Raw genomic sequence first — 19,772 nt, forward strand, 5'->3', positions numbered from 1 at the left:
CTCTGTGTCCTCGGTGGCTCAGATGGATATATATATATATATATATATATATATATATATATATATATATATATATATAGTTAAGGCTCACCGGCCACTTGACCATCTTCTTCTTCTTCTGTGCGAATGCACAAACAGTGTCCGAACTCTTACGGGAATCGGCAACGCGCCGCGAGTAATCAGTATAATGGGCGGGGGCACTACGAATGTAGTGCGGGACAATACGTTGAGAATGTGGGTTTCGCGGGAGGCGTGCCAGAGATAAATCCCTGCAGTCGCGCTATCCTCTGTGTCCTCGGTGGCTCAGATGGATAGAGCGTCTGCCATGTAAGCAGGAGATCCCGGGTTCGAGTCCCGGTCGGGGCACACATTTTCATCTGTCCCCGTTGACGTATGTCAACGCCTGTAAGCAGCTAAGGGTGTTCATTTCATTGTAACTGCTCTACTTCTCCCCAGAAGCACTAAAGGGGCCGACGATACCGTCATTCTCACCAGAGAATGTCTATGTACGCTCATGTTATGCAGGATGCGGCGAAATGCAAGGGGGCGATCAAAAAGATTCCGTTTGAGTGCGCTGTTGCAGCGTATATGCAACATAGCGAGACTCCGATGCAGGACTGTAAGAAATCTCATAAAAATATCCTCATGTGAAATTTTAGTGCATAAGTGGGACATAAAATGAAGAACTGGGAGAGCGGAAAAGGTACGTTCATACTAGTTGAAGGAAGTTGCCGAATATAGCCCTATGTTTGTTCTTTATACAATGTTCTATAATTATCGAGTGTTTGAATATTATCTTACAATGTATTGAAATGATGTGCAAGGTACCAGCTTGTTAGCGCAATGCATCTTGCTTTCAGTAGACTTTAATAAGAGATGTAGGCTAGGTACCAGTGTGAGATTTGTGTCTTTCCGACGTGGGTGCGGTAACTGCGGAAACTGAATTATGCGACGTTATTACCAAATGTGTCCAAACAGGACCAACGTGCAGTTTTTTTTTGGTTGCCGAAGAACATGCACCGGTAGACATCCATGGGAGAATGAAGAATTTTGCGGCGCACCATGTCCGTCGAAAATCATCGTTGTGGGATGGTGCGAGAAGAAATGCTGCTGCTTCATGGTACCGCACGTCCCCAAATAGCAAAAGCCGTAACGCAGAAGTTACGCCAAGTTAAGTGGGAGACACTCGAGCATCCAGTCCATAGCCCTGACCTCTCCTTATGCGATTCTCAATCCTTCGGTCCTTTAAAAAAGGACCTGTAGAATCGACTTCTCCCGTCGGACGAAGATATGCAGCAGGCGGTTAGGGATTTCTTGGTTGCTAGAATGAGATTTTCACTCTGCAGCGGAGTGTGCGCTGATATGAAACTTCCTGGCAGATTAAAACTGTGTGCCTGAACGAGACTCGAACTCTGGACCTTTGCCTTTCGCGGGCAAGTGTTCTACCAACTGAGCTACCTAAGCACGACTCACGCCCCGTCTTCACAGCTTTACTTCTGCCAATACCTCGTTTGCTACCTTACAAACGCAGGAGAGCTTCTGTAAAGTTTGGAAGGTAGGAGACGAGATACTGGCAGAAGTAAAGCTGTGAGGACGAGCCGTGAGTCGTGCTTGGGTAGCTCAGTTGGTAGAGCACTTGTCCGCGAAAGGCAAAGGTCCTGAGTTCGAGTCTCGGTCCGGTACAGAGTTTTAATCTAGCAGGAAGTTTCATTTCTTGGTTGGTTGGTTGATTTGGGACAGGAGACTAAACAGCGAGGTCATCGGTTACATCGGATTTGTTAAGAGCGGGGGAGAAAGTCGGCCGTACCCCTTCAAAGGAACCAAGCGATTTAGGGAAATCACGGAAAATCTAAATCAGGATGGCCGGACGCGGGTTTGAACTGTCGTCCTCGCGGACACGAGTCTAGTGTGATAACCACTGTGCCACCTCGCTCGGTCGGATTTCTTCATGCAGCAGGACACGGCGTTTTAGCAAACTGATATCTGCAACCTGGTTCGTTGGTGGTCTGGTTGCCTCAGTGCTCAAAGCGATTTTGCCTGTTTGGCATACCGATTCTGAACTGCACGCCCTTCGAACGAATACTTTTTGATAGCCACTTATAAGAAAAGATATGGCCAACTGTTCAAAAGAAGGACGATGCTGAAACAGGGTTTCTGTCTTCCTTAAGAACTACGTTGCTAACGAGGCAACAAAAAAAAGAGAAATTATTTTGATACGGAGCGATCAGTGACTAACAAGTGTTACGACTCGCTCCAGTTACTCGTTTGGCCACTGTCCGCTTGTCGATCGAGCTGCTGCCGTGCTCCGCGAGAAAGCGCCTCACCGTTTTAATTGGATTTTCTCTTCACCGTCGGCCATCAGCTTTCGTATCCGGTCGACTGCAATCATTGGCGCAGTGACCATGTCAGCACACCGGCAAAAAACTAGTCGCTCCGAGCAGCAACCACGCTTTTACATTTAACACCGCCTCTGGCCTTGACAATGGCTTCACTTCGGCGAGCGTGTCTAGAACTTTCTTCAGCTACGCTGTATCGAACTGAAACCACTCGTTGATTAATACTTAAAAAATGTTCAAATGTGTGTGGAATCTTATGGGACTTAACTGCTAAGGTCATCAGACCCTAAGCTTACACACTACTTAACCTAAATTATCCTAAGGTCAAACACACACATCCATGCCCGAGGGAAGACTCGAACCTCCGCCGGGACCAGCCTCGCAGTCCATGACTGCAGCGCCCTAGACCGCTCGGCTAATACCGCGCGGCGATTAATAATTCCGCAGAGTTACCGAACTGTAAGGATATACACTGCTATGCTTCACCTGCTGCCCGAAATATACCAGACATCTCCTAAGAGATAAAGTTTTAATGATTTATGGGGTCGGGCGAGTCGAGGAGCAGTGGGGTGACTGACCGTTCCGCGAACCAGGAGCGTATGCATGCAGTCCTGCGAACGCAGTTGTTATCTTGCAAGATGGGAGTGTCCACAACATACACATCATGAAGATGTAGAAGAAAGAGCAATAGTTGGTCTCCGATAATGTTGAAACAAACATCCTGGTTCACGTACACGGTAACCTAAATGAGTGGGCCCAGTTCACGGCACGAAAAACACCCCCAAAAGATCATAGTCATCCCCCACCCTCCATACAATGAGTGTAACGCCTCATAGAGCCACCGGCGAACTCGGCACGTTGCATCATTTGAAAGGAGACAAAATCGCTACTGGCTGGACCACACTATTCGTGTCTTGTCAGCTAGCGTCCGGTTTATGTGTTTCGTTCGTTGAAGATTACAGCTGGCTGCACCGCTGTGAATAACCACATTTTGTGAGATGGACGACTCCATTTATGCACTGCACACACTTCGCTTAACAATGTTTGCTCACAAACTTGTCGAGATGATCTGCCTTCACTGAGAGCAGTAATCCATGTAAGGTCGTGAAACCGAATGTCATTGATAAGTCACGACATTGGTCTTCGGTCCCTGATTGTTACGATCTTGCCGGCCGGTGTGGCCGAGCGGTTCTGTCCGCTTCAGTCTGGAACCGCGCGACCGCTACGGTCGCAGGTTCGAATCCTGCCTCGGGCATGGATGTGTGTGATGTCCTTAGGTTAGTTAGGTTTAAGTAGTTCTAAGTTCTAGGAGACTGATGACCTCAGCTGTTAAGTCCCATAGTGCTCAGAGCCATTTGAGCCACTTTGGTTACGATCTTCATATGGCCACTGATACGAAGCTGCGAGTGGTTCACCATTCCTTGTAGACATTTCGACAGTTCCCATTGACACATCAACGAATGGGCCAAGTTGTTTCACTGTGTGTTCATGCGGACATGCATACACGACGGTTCCTTTCTGCCATTTAGTCAAGTCTTCATGTCGACCCATCTTAACTGCGCTGATTCCATACAACGGACTGCCACATTTACTCACTTCACTGCCACGACGCACGCTAGCGGTGGAAGCTCACTTGAGTGCCTATAATATATTTATCGCTCCAAAGCACACAGTGTGCCTTCTTAAGGATGTGCCATATTTCGTGCGGTGACTTTATCTGTGCGCGAACGTTACTGTGGGAAGCAATTTATGTTTGCTTCTTTACTGATCCTGGCAAAGGATCTCTCTTAACTCTATCAAGGCATTCTTAATATTTCACAATGCATTCATTAAGACATACACGGTATGAGAGGCTTCACATCTAGTATGCAATGTAGCACCTGTTAGAAACAGTTACCAAAGACATCATAAAAAACCATAATGCTACAGCATCAGCACCATAGTTTTTTCTTGTTTGAGAAGAATAGTATAATGAAGGTAATTTACAGGCAAGTATATTCAGACTGTAAGCCGTGGGAGCAATGGACGTGTCAGTAGGGGCAGGATAGTAACGAAAAGAGAAACGTTGTAGATAGAAGTAATAAAGAGAGAAACAGAGAGGCAGCGCCGAGTGGCTGCGCGGTTAGAGGCACCATGTCACCGATTGCGCGGTCCCTCCCGCCGGAGGTTCGAGTCCTCCCTCGGGCATGGGTGTGTGTGTTGTTGTTAGCACAAGTTAGTTTAAGTAACGTATAAATCTAGCGACCGATGACCTCAGCAGTTTGGTCCCATAGGAATTCACACATATTTGGTACACATTTTTTGAAACAGAGAGAGAAAAAAGGTGACAAGCTGAGATATCAAAAGAGAGAGAAGCACCAGTAAGAGAAGAGAGAATTTGATTCAGAGGGAATCGGCCATATACAGAGTGTTTCCATATAGCGTGGAAAAATCTAATACGACATACAGAATACGCCACTGAACAAGTTGAGGTAGGGAACCTGGGATTGGTTGATTTGGGAGTAGGGAATCAAACAGAGGTCATCAGTTCCATCGGATTAGGGAAGGATGGGGAAGGAAATCTGCTGTGTCCTTTCAAAGGAACCATCGCGGCATTTGCCTGAAGCGATTTAGGGAAATCGGGGAAAACCTAAATCAGGATGGCCGGACGCGATTTGAACCGTCGTCCTTCCGAATGCTGGTTCAGTGTGCCAACCACTGCACCACCTCGCTCGGTCGATAAACTTGGGAGTCGAAGAAACCAGCTTAAGGGGATATGGAAGTAAATTTGTCTGCCGCCTTGTCTAGCATTACTGTTTTCGAGCTTATTTACAACTAACATACGTACAAGTTTACACGAACTGTGCTGTTTATTTCCATGTACGTTCTTTATTGCCTGCAAGGAAACAAGGACGAGTCTGATTACAAGGAAGTCATGGCGCAGGTTTTGTTTCTTTACTTGTCCGTACGGTGGCTCTGTTGTATCGTATTTACATTGTCCCATCACAGAACATGCTACGAACTAACGACAGAGCCATTCATTACTCAGTACTATTTAGAGACGTACAGTACAGTACGATGGTGCAGTACAGTTTCGCTGAAATCATGGACATGCATCTTGTGTATGGGGAAGTACGTTGCAATGGCCCCGCTGTTGAACGACTGTTCAGGGAAAGATTGCCTAATAAGCATCATCCGATCGACGAGTACGGGAGACGAGTTCATTGGCAAGAAGAAACGGCGCCCTCGCAAGATGAAGACCACTCGCACACCCTACTCTGAAGAGGGAGTGCTGGAACGTCTTGCAGAGGACCCCATTACGAGTACTCGTCGTATTGCACTGAAATGGGCGGTGGACGTACTAGCGTGCGGCGAGTACTCCACGAACAACAGTTACACCCATTTCACCCACAACGAGCCTATGCAGTGCTTGTGATTTACTTTGCACCAAGGATCACATTGTGTCAGTGGTTGCTCCAACAGTGGATTGATCCACCAGATTTCGTCCAAATCGTGCTATTTACTGTCGAGGCCTAATTTGATCGTGATGGTATTTCGAACAGCAGAAATAGCCATGTGTGGGACGAGGAAAACCCTCACGCTGTAGTAGAGTCACACCATCAAGTACGTTTTACTGTGAATGTCCGGGCTGATTTCGTTGTGCCATTTTTCAGCAGGGCAATGCTCGTCCATATATGGCACGCGTCTCTACGAACAGTCTGCGTGCTGATGTGGTACTCCGGTGTCCAGGAAGTTCCCTAGATCTGTACACCAACGAACATATGTGGAACCGTCTCGGACAGCCACTCCATTCCAGCGCCATTATCCAGTTGCCAGCTTGCCTCAGGAGAGGATACAATGTCTTTATGACACGCTTTCAGCTGAATCAGTGCTTACGTTCAGGCCAGAGAGAGTGCAATGTCATGCTTATAAGTGGGCTCATACTGCCAAAATCATTGTAAATATGAGTCGATTTTACACTCACTGAAATAAAATTCATTTCATTTTGGTCGCTCTTCCCTTTCCGGGTGCTGTGCCTTTTTCTGAGGCAATGTATAGCAAACAAATGAAGTATGTAAAAGGTAAATGCGTGGAAGACGCAGATTTGTTGGAATGGTTCTGGAAAAGTGCATTGAATCTGCGTTTTGGAGTACTGGTCCAGCATTTGGACTCCTTATCAAATGTTATTTTATTCATTTTGGTTATAGCACACCACATCTGTTTCCGTAAATTTCACAGCTGGAAAAACTGCAACCAGCCATAAGTTTTTTGTCATTTTATTGCACCATTACTAGTTTTGGGCCTGAGCCCATCGTCACATGGTAGCGTTGACTTCTTTACAAATTTTACATTTGTGTCTTCATGAAAAACGTGCCTGCCATCTTGCATGTAGTAAAGTTCATTGATCAACATGAATTGTAAAAAAAAAATCAAACCTTTGGCTTATAAAACATAAATGAGGACTTTCAATGAAGACTCAAATATAAAACTTGAAAAGAAGTCAACGCTATCAACTGACAGTTGGCTCAGGCCCGAAACTAGTAATGATGCTATGAAATCATAAAAAAAAAATTTGTGACTGGTTGCAGTATTGCCTACAGTTTAATCTATCAAGTAGGTATGACAACAGAGGTTGTGCAAATTCGGAGACGCTGTACTATGATTGCAACAGATGATATAGCCCAGATGAAAGTGTGTGAGATGGACAGGGAACGTAAATAAGAATCTTTGGAAGAAAGGCATATTTCTCGCGAAATCTTGTTTCGTAAATTTAGAGAACCGGTATTTGTGAATGAATATGAGCCAATTTTGCTGCCGCCATCTTATATCTCGTGTAGAAATCATTGGAACAAGACAAGAAGCTGTAGGGCTCATACAGAGCAGAAGGGCGGTCATTCTTCATTCGTTAACACGAAGATGAGACAGGATAGAAAACTGCCGATTTTGGTACGTAGTATCCTTCGACACACACTCTATAGTTGCTTGTAGAGTATTTATGTAGATCTACGAAATTAGTAAATACAAATTTTGTTACCGAGTTCAGAGAAAGGGGGAAGGAGAGAGACAATAACGTAGTTGATGACTGTAAATAAAAATAATGTCGTAGCTGGGTGAAGTAATGAGCACAATAAAACTTGAAAGTGCAAAATGTCCATGTCCATCATCTATAATGCAAAGCCATCAACAGTGGCCTTTGCTAACATTGCATTACTTGCTGTATGTGCACCAAAGAAAAATACTCGGTTGGACACCAGTTGGAAGACGACGCCGCATAATTTAAAGGCAAAGTGTTGACTTTCGAGCCGGCGTGCTGTGTCACAGACACTCGGTCGCGTTCGGCGACACGCTAAAAGGATGGCGTAACAACGCCAGGCTTGCGACAGGATGTGCAATGTTCCTCACTTCGCAACAGTGAGCGTCAGCTAGCTTTCAGCTACATTCTGCTAATCATATACTGTGTAAATTTCAACTCTGGTTTCACTGAAGTTATCCATATTAAATTATATGTTTAGGTATCCATATTGTAGTTATTAAGCGAAATACGCATACGTCTGCCTTCCATAACTACCTGGATCAATAACACCAATGGATATCCCGATTGTTAATTTAAGTTTTCAGTTTCTACTTCTTGAATTTCACAGCGCGCGGGAACCATTTAGCACGTCTTTTCCACACAACTGATTGTGGTGCCATCGTTAAAGTGATATTTTACTGGAAGGAGAATAGGCAACTCGTGTACAACACTGTCTGTCCTACGCATTGGAGGGATTTTCTGCGGACCTCGTGCGAGTTTCCAGACTGCGTGTATGTTGTTGGACTTACTGAAAGAACCGCTAAAAATCATTAGGTCGGTAAGAAAAAATCCTCTTCGGTGCTTACAGTTTATTTTCTCCGGGTTGTGGCTATATCATGCAATTAAAGATCAAGGCATTTGTGATATTCGCTATTTTTGGCTTAATTAAAACAGCAAATTCAGCCAGAAGGCAAATACTTGTTTATAAAGAATGATTAATATATAATAAGGCGTCGCATGGCGACGGTGGAATTTTCTAGATAATGTAATTCGTCGTCTTTGGGCGGCAATATAAACAGAAAAGTACGGATGGATATGCGATCCTTCACTATTTTGTTCGCTGGAGAACAAATGAAGCCTTGAGCGCTAAAAAGACTTTTACTGTTTTTCTCGAGTAAGACGGACGCAGATTTGTGGCGGTCTGATCTAATTATTTTTACTAAATAAATAAAAACGTGTTCCGTCTAAGTTTTGAGTGAAGTGTAGGAAGAAGAACTGTTGTAGCTTACCGTGACGAAGCACGAGCGACTCAAGAGGACAATGGCTATATAAAAGAGCGCTCAATGGACATGATATGGACATAAAAATCTACCGTCATTGTAGTATTAAGCTTAAGGTACGATATATGTTTTAGTTATAATAAATATTTGTTCTGGGAATACTGAATCATTTAGCAGTGCTCATTTCTATTATCTCCTCAGTATTATTTTCATTTTAAATATGCATTTTGCTAATATTACAGACTCCAAGATCAGCAGTCCAATGTGCGTGTTACCTTGATAAAAAGAAAACTGTTTTATCGTCTTCTTGCATCAGCTTTAATATTGAATTTCTCTTTTGTGTGATGTTACAGTTGTTTTTGCGCCCTTAAGAACTTTCTGGTCCCTTAGGAAATTTTTTTTGTCATAACAATAACTTCACAACCGGGTATGATCGTATCTACGATCATGAAGTAATTAGAAAGACGATAACGCAACTTCTTAATCAATAGCACGCTAGTTGTGACTGCCTCAAGCCACGCGAAACCGCAAGTAAAAACTATTCACATCTCATAATGCAATATTTTATGACAATGGTCAATCCATGATTCTTACGCCAATTGTGATTGATAAAACAGTTAGTTAAATCTCAATTTCCAACTTTCCATTGAATAGCAACATCACTTCTATTTTGTAACATCACACATTCCAGAAGTCTGAGACATACATTTCTCACTGTCAGTGATGGTCAAGATCAGACACAGTGCCATTACAATGCACATCGCAAAGACCAGACGCATCAACGCTAAATCATCTCGCGTTATCTGGCCGCTTAACGGCAGTGCATGATGTGTGCAACCTGCTGTCTGCCCTAGGATGTGTCTTTGTGGCAATGAGGCAGGATACCGGCTTGAGCGTGTTAGCTGCGTAGCATCCGTTCCCCGTGATTTCAGCTAATAGGTTGTCGTCCAACATCTATCTCACTTGGTATATTAAGACTAATCAGAATAGTAGAGGCAGTGAGGCATCAGCGTAACCTATTCTAACGAGGTGAGTGAGTTCATCATCAGAAATGGCAGTGATTCAATATTCGCTCTTAGCTGTGCGGTTTGATTCGTGAACAGGACTTATCGCTTTAGTTTGCCAGTCTATATAACAAAGTCACTATGTTTTTTTTTTCATTGCAAAATCTAATAGTTCAAAGCAATTACTGCTAAGTGTAAGATAGCTCTCATTTGAAGACAATATGGGAAACACACATTCTGCGCCTGAGGTGGATGTAAGTTGGGTTGTCTATCTTAAGGCGCGTGAAAATTTTCCTGGCCAGGCTTAGTTTGCCCATCCCGTATTGACTAGAAAAACGCCTGAATAATATCCAAAAGTAAATAAATTAAATCTTACCTAAACTTCCCATTCTTTCGTCGTATAGCCATTCAAAAACAATATTTTAACCAGCTGTTTTGCCGATACTCTATTGCGTGACTTCAACAACTTACTGCCTGTCTTTGAAAATAAACACTCGGAGGGCACAGATTTCTCTAGAATTATCAGGTACCCGTTGGCTAGTTTACATAAATCGGTGAATGAAGCTTTCAAGTTTTCCCATTGTTATAAAGGTTTCGTCTACAGTGGTGACACAGCTGTTCCTAGGTAAAGGCTCTTTCCATCCTTTTGATCATTTGATACGACACCTATAAAGCAATGATGTAAGTAAAAATATAGACCGAAAAGTATGGCTGAACCAGCCATGAACACAATTCCAACCCCCGTAGTCTATTCCTTTCACTTGCACCAACATTGCTCGCGACTCTGTTGTCATTTTGCTCAGTTTGTAATGAAACTTCTCTTTCTATTTATGCATTTACGTAAATTTTCCGCAAACCGCTGTACAGTGCATGGCTCAGGATGTATCGTGCCATTATTATTAACTTTCTTTCATATTCCATTCACCTACTGAACGATGGAAAAAACGATCATCCTAATGCCCCTGAAGGCACCGTAACCTCTTTCATCTTTTTCCCATGACCCCTATGCAAGATATGCACCGGTAGCAACCTATTGATCGCACAGTCATCTTTGAATACGTCACTAAATTTAACCAACAGCGTTTCGCGAGATTTTCGTCTTTTTTTTCCAAGGGATTCCCATTTACACTCTAAGACAAAAGAAGAACCACCACAAAGGAATTATCCGAATGGGACGGAAATCGGTAGGCTTAGTGAACATGCATAGACAAGCAAACGATTACAATTTCAGAAAAATGTGATGATTCATTCAAGAGAAAGAGCTTCACAAACTCAGTAAGTCAGTATCACGTTGGTCCACCTCTGGTCCTTATGCAAACAGTTATTCGGCTGAGGATTGATTCACAGAGTTGTTGGATGTCCTTAAGAGGAATGCTGTGTAAAATTGTGTCCAATTGGCACTTTAGATCGGGAAAATTTCGAGCCGGTTAGAGGGCCCTGCCCATAATGCTCCAAATGGCCGCGGTTAGGGAGAGATCCGGCTAAGGTGCTAGCCAAGATAGTGTTTGGCAAACATCAAGGCAAGTGGTGTAAACTTTCGCCGTGTGCGCGTGGGCATTATCTTGCTGAATAGTAAGCCAAGGATGCCTTTCCTCGAAGAGCAACAAAAGTGGGGTGTACAATATCGTCGACGTACCATTGTGCTGTAAGAGTGCCGCACATGGCAACCAAAGGGGTCCTGCTATTAAATAAAATGGCATCCGAGACTATCGCTGATGGTTGTCTGCCGTAACGCGGGCGACGGTCAGGTTGGAATCCCACCGCTGTCTGGGGCGTCTTCGGAGAAGTCTTCGCAGGTCATCAGGGCTCATCACTGAAGACGGTTCTACTCCAGTCAATGAGATTCCAGGCCAAATGTACCCGACACCACTGCAAACGGCCTTGTTGGTGTACAGAGATCAATGGTAGTCGGTGTAAGGGGCGCCATGACCTCAGCTCCCATTCTGTGAGCCGCCTTGTCGTCACTGAAGCACCAAATGCGCATCGGATCGATGATAGTGATGAATCCGTGGCTCTGAGTGACTCTCTGACGATTGCTGGATCCTCACGTTTTGTCGTCATTCTAGGTAGACCGCTTCTTTCGTGACGCTGTGTTTGGCCATTCTTCGCATATTCTACCAGCATCGTTGAATAGAGACACTGCTCCTATTCAAATGTCGAGCGATTCGCTGAGTACTCCAACCGGCTTTTTTGGGCCTAAGTACACGTCCTCTCTCAAATGCTGACATATGCATGTATTGTTCAAGCTCCTGTCTGCGAGGCATAGTTACTATCCAGCTGAGTACACAAAATAAAATACGCAACGACTTTTTGCCCTAATACCGGCATCTCCCCCGTTTACAATCCTTGCCACGTACGCGGTGAAAATGTTCTGCAGCGTCTCACATTCATCCATAGGCCGCCAAAGCTTACAGTTTTGCGCGTTCCGTCGATAGCTATATGAATGATATTTTTTTCCTTGGAGTAAAAGATCTCCGAGCATTTCTGTTAACACTTTTGTATGAGATGTACCGACCTGTTAGAACAGTATGGTCTGTGCGTATGCCGCTACTCTTGATGATATTTCATGAGCGCACACTCATTCTTAGTATGTGTTACATATGTGGACAGTGGTCACTCACGGAATACCTGAGACACACTTCTTACAAGGTCCGGAGAAGAAAAGATACTCGTCTTTTGTATCTGTCCAAGGCCATAGATTTCTTCCAATTAGAAAAATGGCTCTAAGCACTATGGGACTTAACATCTGAAGTCATCAGTCCTCTAGACTTAAAACTATGAGGGCAGTTCAATAAGTAATGCAACACTTTTTTTTCTGAAACAGGGGTTGTTTTATTCAGCATTAAAATACACCGGGTTATTCCCCAATCTTTTAGCTACACAACACTATTTTTCAACGTAATCTCCATTCAATGCTACGGCCTTACGCCACCTTGAAATGAGGGCCTGCATGCATGTACGGTACCATTCCACTGGTCGATGTCGGAGCCAACGTCGTACTGCATCAATAACTTCTTCATCATCCGCGTAGTGCCTCCCACGGATTGCGTCCTTCATTGGGCCAAACATATGGAAATCCGACGGTGCGAGATCGGGGCTGTAGGGTGCATGAGGAAGAACAGTCCACTAAAGTTTTGTGAGCTCCTCTCGGGTGCGAAGACTTGTGTGAGGTCTTGCGTTGTCATGAAGAAGGAGAAGTTCGTTCAGATTTTTGTGCCTACGAACACGCTGAAGTCGTTTCTTCAATTTCTGAAGAGTAGCACAATACACTTCAGAGTTGATCGTTTGACAATGGGGAAGGACATCGAACAGAATAACCCCTTCAGCGTCCCAGAAGACTGTAACCATGACTTTACCGGGTGAGGGTATGGCTTTAAACTTTATCTTGGTAGGGGAGTGGGTGTGGCGCCACTCCATTGATTGCCGTTTTGTTTCAGGTTCGAAGTGATGAACCCATGTTTCATCGCCTGTAACAATCTTTGACAAGAAATTGTCACCCTCAGCCACATGACGAGCAAGCAATTCCGCACAGATGGTTCTCCTTTGCTCTTTATGGTGTTCGGTTAGACAACGAGGGACCCAGCGGGAACAAACCTTTGAATATCCCAACTGGTGAACAATTGTGACAGCACTACCAACAGAGATGTCAAGTCGAGCACTGAGTTGTTTGATGGTGATCCGTCGATCATCTCGAACGAGTGTGTTCGCACGCTCCGCCATTGCAGGAGTCACAGCTGTGCACGGCCGGCCCGCACGCGGGAGATCAGACAGTTTTGCTTGACCTTGTGGCGACGATGACACACGCTTTGCCCAACGACTCACCGTGCTTTTGTCCACTGCCAGATGACCGTAGACATTCTGCAAGCGCCTATGAATATCTGAGATGCCCTGGTTTTCCGCCAAAAGAAACTCGATCACTGCCCATTGTTTGCAACGCACACCCGTTACAGACGCCATTTTAACAGCTCCGTACAGCGCTGCCACCTGTCGGAAGTCAATGAAACTATACGAGACGAAGCGGGAATGTTTGAAAATATTCCACAAGAAATTTCCGGTTGTTTCAACCAAAATTGGCCGAGAAAAAAAAATGTGTTGCATTACTTATTGGACTGCCCTCGTACTTAAACCTAACTAACCTAAGGACATCACACACATCCATGCCCGAGGCAGGATTCGAACCTGCGACCGTAGCAGCAGAGCGGTTCCGGACTGAAGCGCCTAGAACCGCTCGGCCACAGAGGCCGGCTCCAATTAGAATATTACTTGTGGCGAAACATTTCTCTATCATTGGTCCGACTTACGAGGCTCTACATCCTGCTTCATCATAAATTAAATAATATTGAGGAGCGAAAATGTTAAAGTTTCAGGTGCCATTCTTTCACAAAACGCTTTTTTAGTCATTTTGTATTCTCAGTACTTTGTTGCATGTCATTAGACTTGTTCCAAGTGCCAATTCATGAAGAAAATGTTTCAGACATTCATTACTAGATGCCGCATGGACTTCGTGCTTAGCAGTGCTTCCCTCTGGAGTTCCAAGACCCATGCGTCTCTTTCGTTTACTTGATGCTCAGTTTGTGTGGTAAGCATAGTTCTTGTAAGTCTCTATATGTATCAATAAAACATCTTTCTAAGGGAAGGAGATAATTGGGTTTCAAAAATAGTAAAACTGTTGGAGAAGTGTAGAGACAAAACATGTGTCTGACAAATGTTACGAAAATCCATTTCTTCCTCAACAGCACAATGAACTCTGCAGTAAACACAGCAACATCTGATCTCAAGAATGGATATGTGTAAGAAACAGGAGTCAATTCTGGAAGATTTTTTTAAAATTTAATTCTCTTATTTCTTGCCAAAAAATTACAAGGTATGTGAAATACTTTTTGTTGATTAGTGCTACTAGTTAAAACATTACTGGTGTATTCCTGTTCATGTATTATCACAAATAAAATCTAATGCCTCACTGTTAATGGCACTTAGCTCAAAAACTCTTTTTGTTGCCCTTCATGGAAAGCAATTCTAGGCTTGTGTTTCAGCAAGGCAATGCTCACTCGAACACGGCGAGAGCTTCTGCTGCTCGTCTTCGTGCGTCCTAAACCCTACTTTGGATAGCAAGGTCAACGGATCTCTCCTAAATTGATGAAGTCTGGAGCGTTATGGACGGGATCTCCAACCAGCTCGGCACTTTGTCGATCCAGCGCGCCTATTGGATAGAACTTGGTACGACATTCCTCTGGAGGACCTCTAATAAATCTAATGTCAAGACAAATAACTATTTGTAATTGGGCCAGAGGTGGACCAACGTCTTATGGACTTGCTCAATCTATGTAGCTCTTTCTCTTAAATAAATTGTCGATTTTTTCTGAAATTGTAATTGTTTGTTTGTCTGTACTTGTACATGACATCTACCGATTTGCGTCCCCTTCGTACAAATCCTTCGTGGACGGTCATTTCTTCGTTACACTGTGTTATCGTCACATGTAGGTCTAAAGTTAAATAGTGCTCTTTTTGCGAATTTTTGACAACAGCAAGAGTATGGTCGTTCAGAAACAGTCGTTCCCTGATTTCATTTTATAATTGTGTGAGAAACAGGTTTATTTCGAGAATTTTCGGGCACTTACAAAAGTATTTCTTTTAAAGTCTCGTAAGTTACGAGTGTTGAGGATAAGTTATGTCTTTGTAAATTTTCGTCACATGGGGTCATGGCTCACGAACATAAGTTTGGAGCTCACTGTAGTATTGTATTGGCCATAAATTCACGAAAGCGCAGAAAAATGATAACAGGTACATTGTCATTTGGCGAAAACATGAATTGCTTCATCACAGATCAGAGAGTATTATTTTTTTCCAGACTACTTCATGCAAACGGCGATCATTTGTAAGAAGTGCTGCTTGGCCGTTCGAACTGGTGGGAACTCATGGTGCACTGTGCCTTTAAAGTCGAACAGCACGGTGAGCGTAATCTTCACACCTGACCACAGTTGTCGAACTTTTTTCGGTATTGACGATTCAGAATGCTTCCATTGGCACGACTGAACCTTGGTTTCGACGTCATATCTATAAACCTGTTCTCATCGCATGTTGTGACACATCTCCATCGTTGCTGGCTTCATCTCACGATTCCTCAACAATTTGCATTCGTCGCTGTTTTTGTTTGAAATACAACAATTTTGGAACAGGTATTGCTGTCGGGCCCTTCACAACCAAAACATGCGAAAAAGAGTGCATCTCTCTACTCACTGCTTTTGTCAGTAAAGGGTTAAAAGTTAACAGAAGAAAATTTAGACACTGGTCTCGATAGTCCTTACCTTTGTCTCCCACAGCTAGAGATGGATGTTAGATAGAAAATTGTGCCTAAGAACAGTACCTAACGCGCCAAAATCGCAGGTCACCATGGAAGAATCTTTGTTACCAGTGTGCCTCCGGCTGGATTTCATAAATACCATAAAGTGAGGCAATATTCTGTGTAAACTGCCCACGTCTTCCACTGCAAATTAACTTCGCGACACATTCTAAATGACGGTAGCGTAACATAAATTCAACAACAGGCAGTTAGAAGTCAGGAACGATGTAAAAGTTTTTGACGAATTCCTAACTATAGGATCTTGTCTAGATCAAATTACAATTTTGCCTTATTGTAGTGTAAAGCTTGGAGACAAGAATAGGGATGTAGGATTAAAATACCCCAAATTTGTTCTCCATTGCGAGTAACGCACATGAGGACGTAGCTTTCTATTTTCGACGCGCAACACCAACAGTGGGACGGGCTTTGGTGGACCATTAACCTTCTCTGGAGAAACTTCACAACATGATGCTCATTTGCAAATATGCTGAGTCAATGTAGGAGAGGCCTTGTGTGAGCGAGTCCATTAGAACGCGCTGCCGAAGACGAAACTACCCTTTCGGATGTCACTCACTCAATACCACACGCCACACACATTATTTTTGAAAAACAGCAAGCATTACGAACTTCTGTCACTTCTAAAAATCATGAATTATTATTCAGGCGCACTTCTGTAATAAAATAAATTACTCATCTAGTTCTCTCAGTCCTCGTCGACAATGTGGCTCGTAGAAAACAGCTTGCTGAAAACAATAATTTTTTCTAGGCGATATGATCGGGTTCTTTTAAGTTTGACAATTTGGACGCTGCACGATTAAACTTCTACAATAGAACTTTCATTTTCTTCATCTCATATTTCAGTAAGATGTTACGAATCTGACGTCCATTCTGACACAATCAACTCATTTTAACATATGAATTCGTAACAATTTCTCCATAACTGCTTCTCACGCCATCTCCGTAGCAACAAATCACTCCTGACTTCCTTCAACAACTACTTACACAGACCAACAAGAACAAAGATAGTGCGAAAAGTTGCAGCATATTGAGTTTACAAAATTTAGATTTTACATACAATTTGTTAATACACAATTAGTTCTTTTACAGCTATTGTCAAATTTTTACTCAGAATGAATTACAGAATGACATTTATACACTACGTGATCAAAAATATTCGGACACCCCCAAAAACATACGTTTTATATATTAGGTGCATTGCGCACCTACTGCCAGGTACTCGATCAGCGACCTCAGAAGTCATTCGACATTGTGAGAGAGCAGAATGGGGTGCTCCGCGGAACTCACGGGCTTCTAACGTGGTCATGTAATTGGGTGTCACTTGTGTCATACATCTGTAAGCGAGACTTAGACTCTCCTAAACATCCCTAGGTCCACTGCTTCCGATGTGATAGTGAAGTGCAAACGTGAAGGGACACGTACAGCACAAAAGCGTACAGGCCGACATCGTCTCTTGACTGACAGAGACCGCCGACAGTTGAAGAGGGTCGTAATGTGTAATAGGCAGACATCTATCCAGACCATCACACAGGAATTCCAAACTGCATCGGGATCCACTGCAAGTACTATGACAGTTAGGCAGGAGATGAGAAAACTTGGATTGCATGGTCGAGCGGCTACTCATAAGCCACACATCACGCCGATAAATGACAAACGACGCTTCGCTTGGTGTAAAGTGCGTAAACATTGGAGGATTGAACAGTGGAAAAACGCTGTGTGGAGTGGCGAATCACGGTACACAGTGTGGCGATCCGATTGCAGGGTGTTGGTATGGCGAATACCCGGTGAACGTCGTCTGCCAGCGTGTGTAGTGCCAACAGTAAAATTCGGAGGCGGTGATGTTAAGGTGTGGTCGTATTTTTCATATAGGGGGATTGTACTTCTTGCTGCTTTGCGTGGCAATCACAGCACGGGTCTACACTGATGTTTTAAGCACCTTCTTGGTTCCCACTGTTGAAGAGCAATTCGTGGATGGCGATTGCATCTTTCAACACGATCGAGCACATATTCATAATGCACGGCCTTTGGAGGAGTGGTTACACGACAATAACATGCCAGTAATGGACTGGCCTGCAAAGATTCCTGACCTGAATCCTATAGAATACCTTTGGGATGTTTTGGAACGCCGGCTTCGTGCCAGACCTCACCGACCGACATCGCTACCTCTCCTCAGTGCAGCACTCCGTGAAGAATGGGCTGCCATTCCCCGAGAAACCTTCCAGCACATGGTTGAACGTATGCCTGCGAGAGTGGAAGCTGTCATCAAGGCTGAGGGTGGGCCAACGCCGTACTGAATTCCGGCATTATCTATGGAGGGCGCCATGAACTTGTAAGTCATTTTCAGCCATGTGTCCGGATCACATGTAGTGATTACACTTCCGAATTAAATTCGAAATACAGTAATCGTTTCCTGAAAAATAATTCTTAAGTTAATTTCATGAGTTATTTCTGTTTATAAAAGATATAAGAATAAGTTATCAGAATCACAACAAATACAGAGTTACGATTTTGACTACGTTGGTTTGTGTTGTGCACTAATATGTATCAGATTCTTCTATATTTGACGAAAAAGAGGTGGGCTGACCAGTTCCATTCCACAAGGGAATTACAACAAAAAATATGAGTGTTATTTCTAATAACCATTATAACCTTTGAGGGGTTGTACGTATAATTTTGAAGAGTGACAATGTCTAAGGCTGAGCGAAGAAGAAATGTACGCCGTACTCGCATCATATTGTACAGCTAATACCTTTTCTCCCATCATATTGTATGGTTAATATCTTTTCTCCCATTGACCGACCACGTATTGCTGTATTATTACAGCAGTTATAAGTACTGGAGTATGTATTTGGATCCACGTTTCGTTTACAGTCACGTAACGGCGTCTGAAATAGCTAGAATCATCATTCAGCTTTTCCAGAATGATTTTGTGAACCTTCTTAAACGATTACATCTGCTTACCACATCGGAACCCAAACGCGAGAACATGGCTTCCACGGCAACTCTGTTACTAATATAGTCCGAGCCACGAAGCATGGAAGTCGAAAACGGACGGAAATTGTCTTGTAGCAGGTTCCAAGCGACAGTTGGTGTAGGCGCATCGCGTGCTTTGCGCCTGATATAATCGTGTGTCCTGCAAATTATGTCCCTCACTTGCTTGTGTAGAATTTTTCGCTTACCACCATCATTACCCATGACAACTCGCAACAAATGGAATAAAAGTTCACTGAATAACTCGCTACCATCTCGTTTATTGCTCGAACTGGGTGCAACATTGACAGCAGAACACTCAGAACAGTACTGAACACTCATTGGCTGTCGAAGAATGAGTGACGTGGGCTCGCAGAACGAGCCTAAAGTCGACCACCATCGTTTGTGATCCCAGCTATAGCCAAAGAGAACTCACTGCCAATTTCACAGCTGCCATCTGCTGGTAAGTCTCTTTTACCTTCTGGACAAGAGGAGAGCTTGTGGGAATCTGAAAGATAGGAGAGCTACCAGCTGATGGAACCAGACTTTGAGGTTGTAGGTCCTACCTGACTAGTCCAGTCAGTAAGAGCGTTGTAGCGAATGCAACAGCGCGAAATCAAGGAAGATTAGGGTTTAGCGTAGCATTGATAACGATCTCATGGGAGTACAGTATCGAATGACACAAAGATGCTGAGGGAAATTGAGCACGACCTTTCGAAAAGTATCATCCTTACTTTGCCTTACTTGATATAGGGAAACCACCATATTCTAATCTGGAAGGCCAGGCGGGATTTTCTACCTCGCTCGGTGGAAGTGCTCATCTCCTCTTGC

The 19,772-nt window shown here is 43.7% G+C and overlaps 1 protein-coding gene and 1 non-coding gene across 2 annotated transcripts in view; one reads left to right on the top strand and one right to left on the bottom strand.

Moving 5' to 3' along the window:
* Window positions 1-19,772, bottom strand: part of LOC124567300 (uronyl 2-sulfotransferase-like) — a 191,964-nt gene that overhangs the window by 111,011 nt on the left and 61,181 nt on the right. The window lies entirely within an intron of this gene.
* Window positions 293-366, top strand: Trnat-ugu. The gene has a single exon. It is a non-coding gene; the product is annotated as a tRNA-Thr (tRNA).

The sequence above is a fragment of the Schistocerca americana genome, chromosome 1 (assembly GCF_021461395.2).
Source record: "Schistocerca americana isolate TAMUIC-IGC-003095 chromosome 1, iqSchAmer2.1, whole genome shotgun sequence".
In the NCBI taxonomy this organism is placed as follows: Eukaryota; Metazoa; Arthropoda; class Insecta; order Orthoptera; family Acrididae; genus Schistocerca; species Schistocerca americana.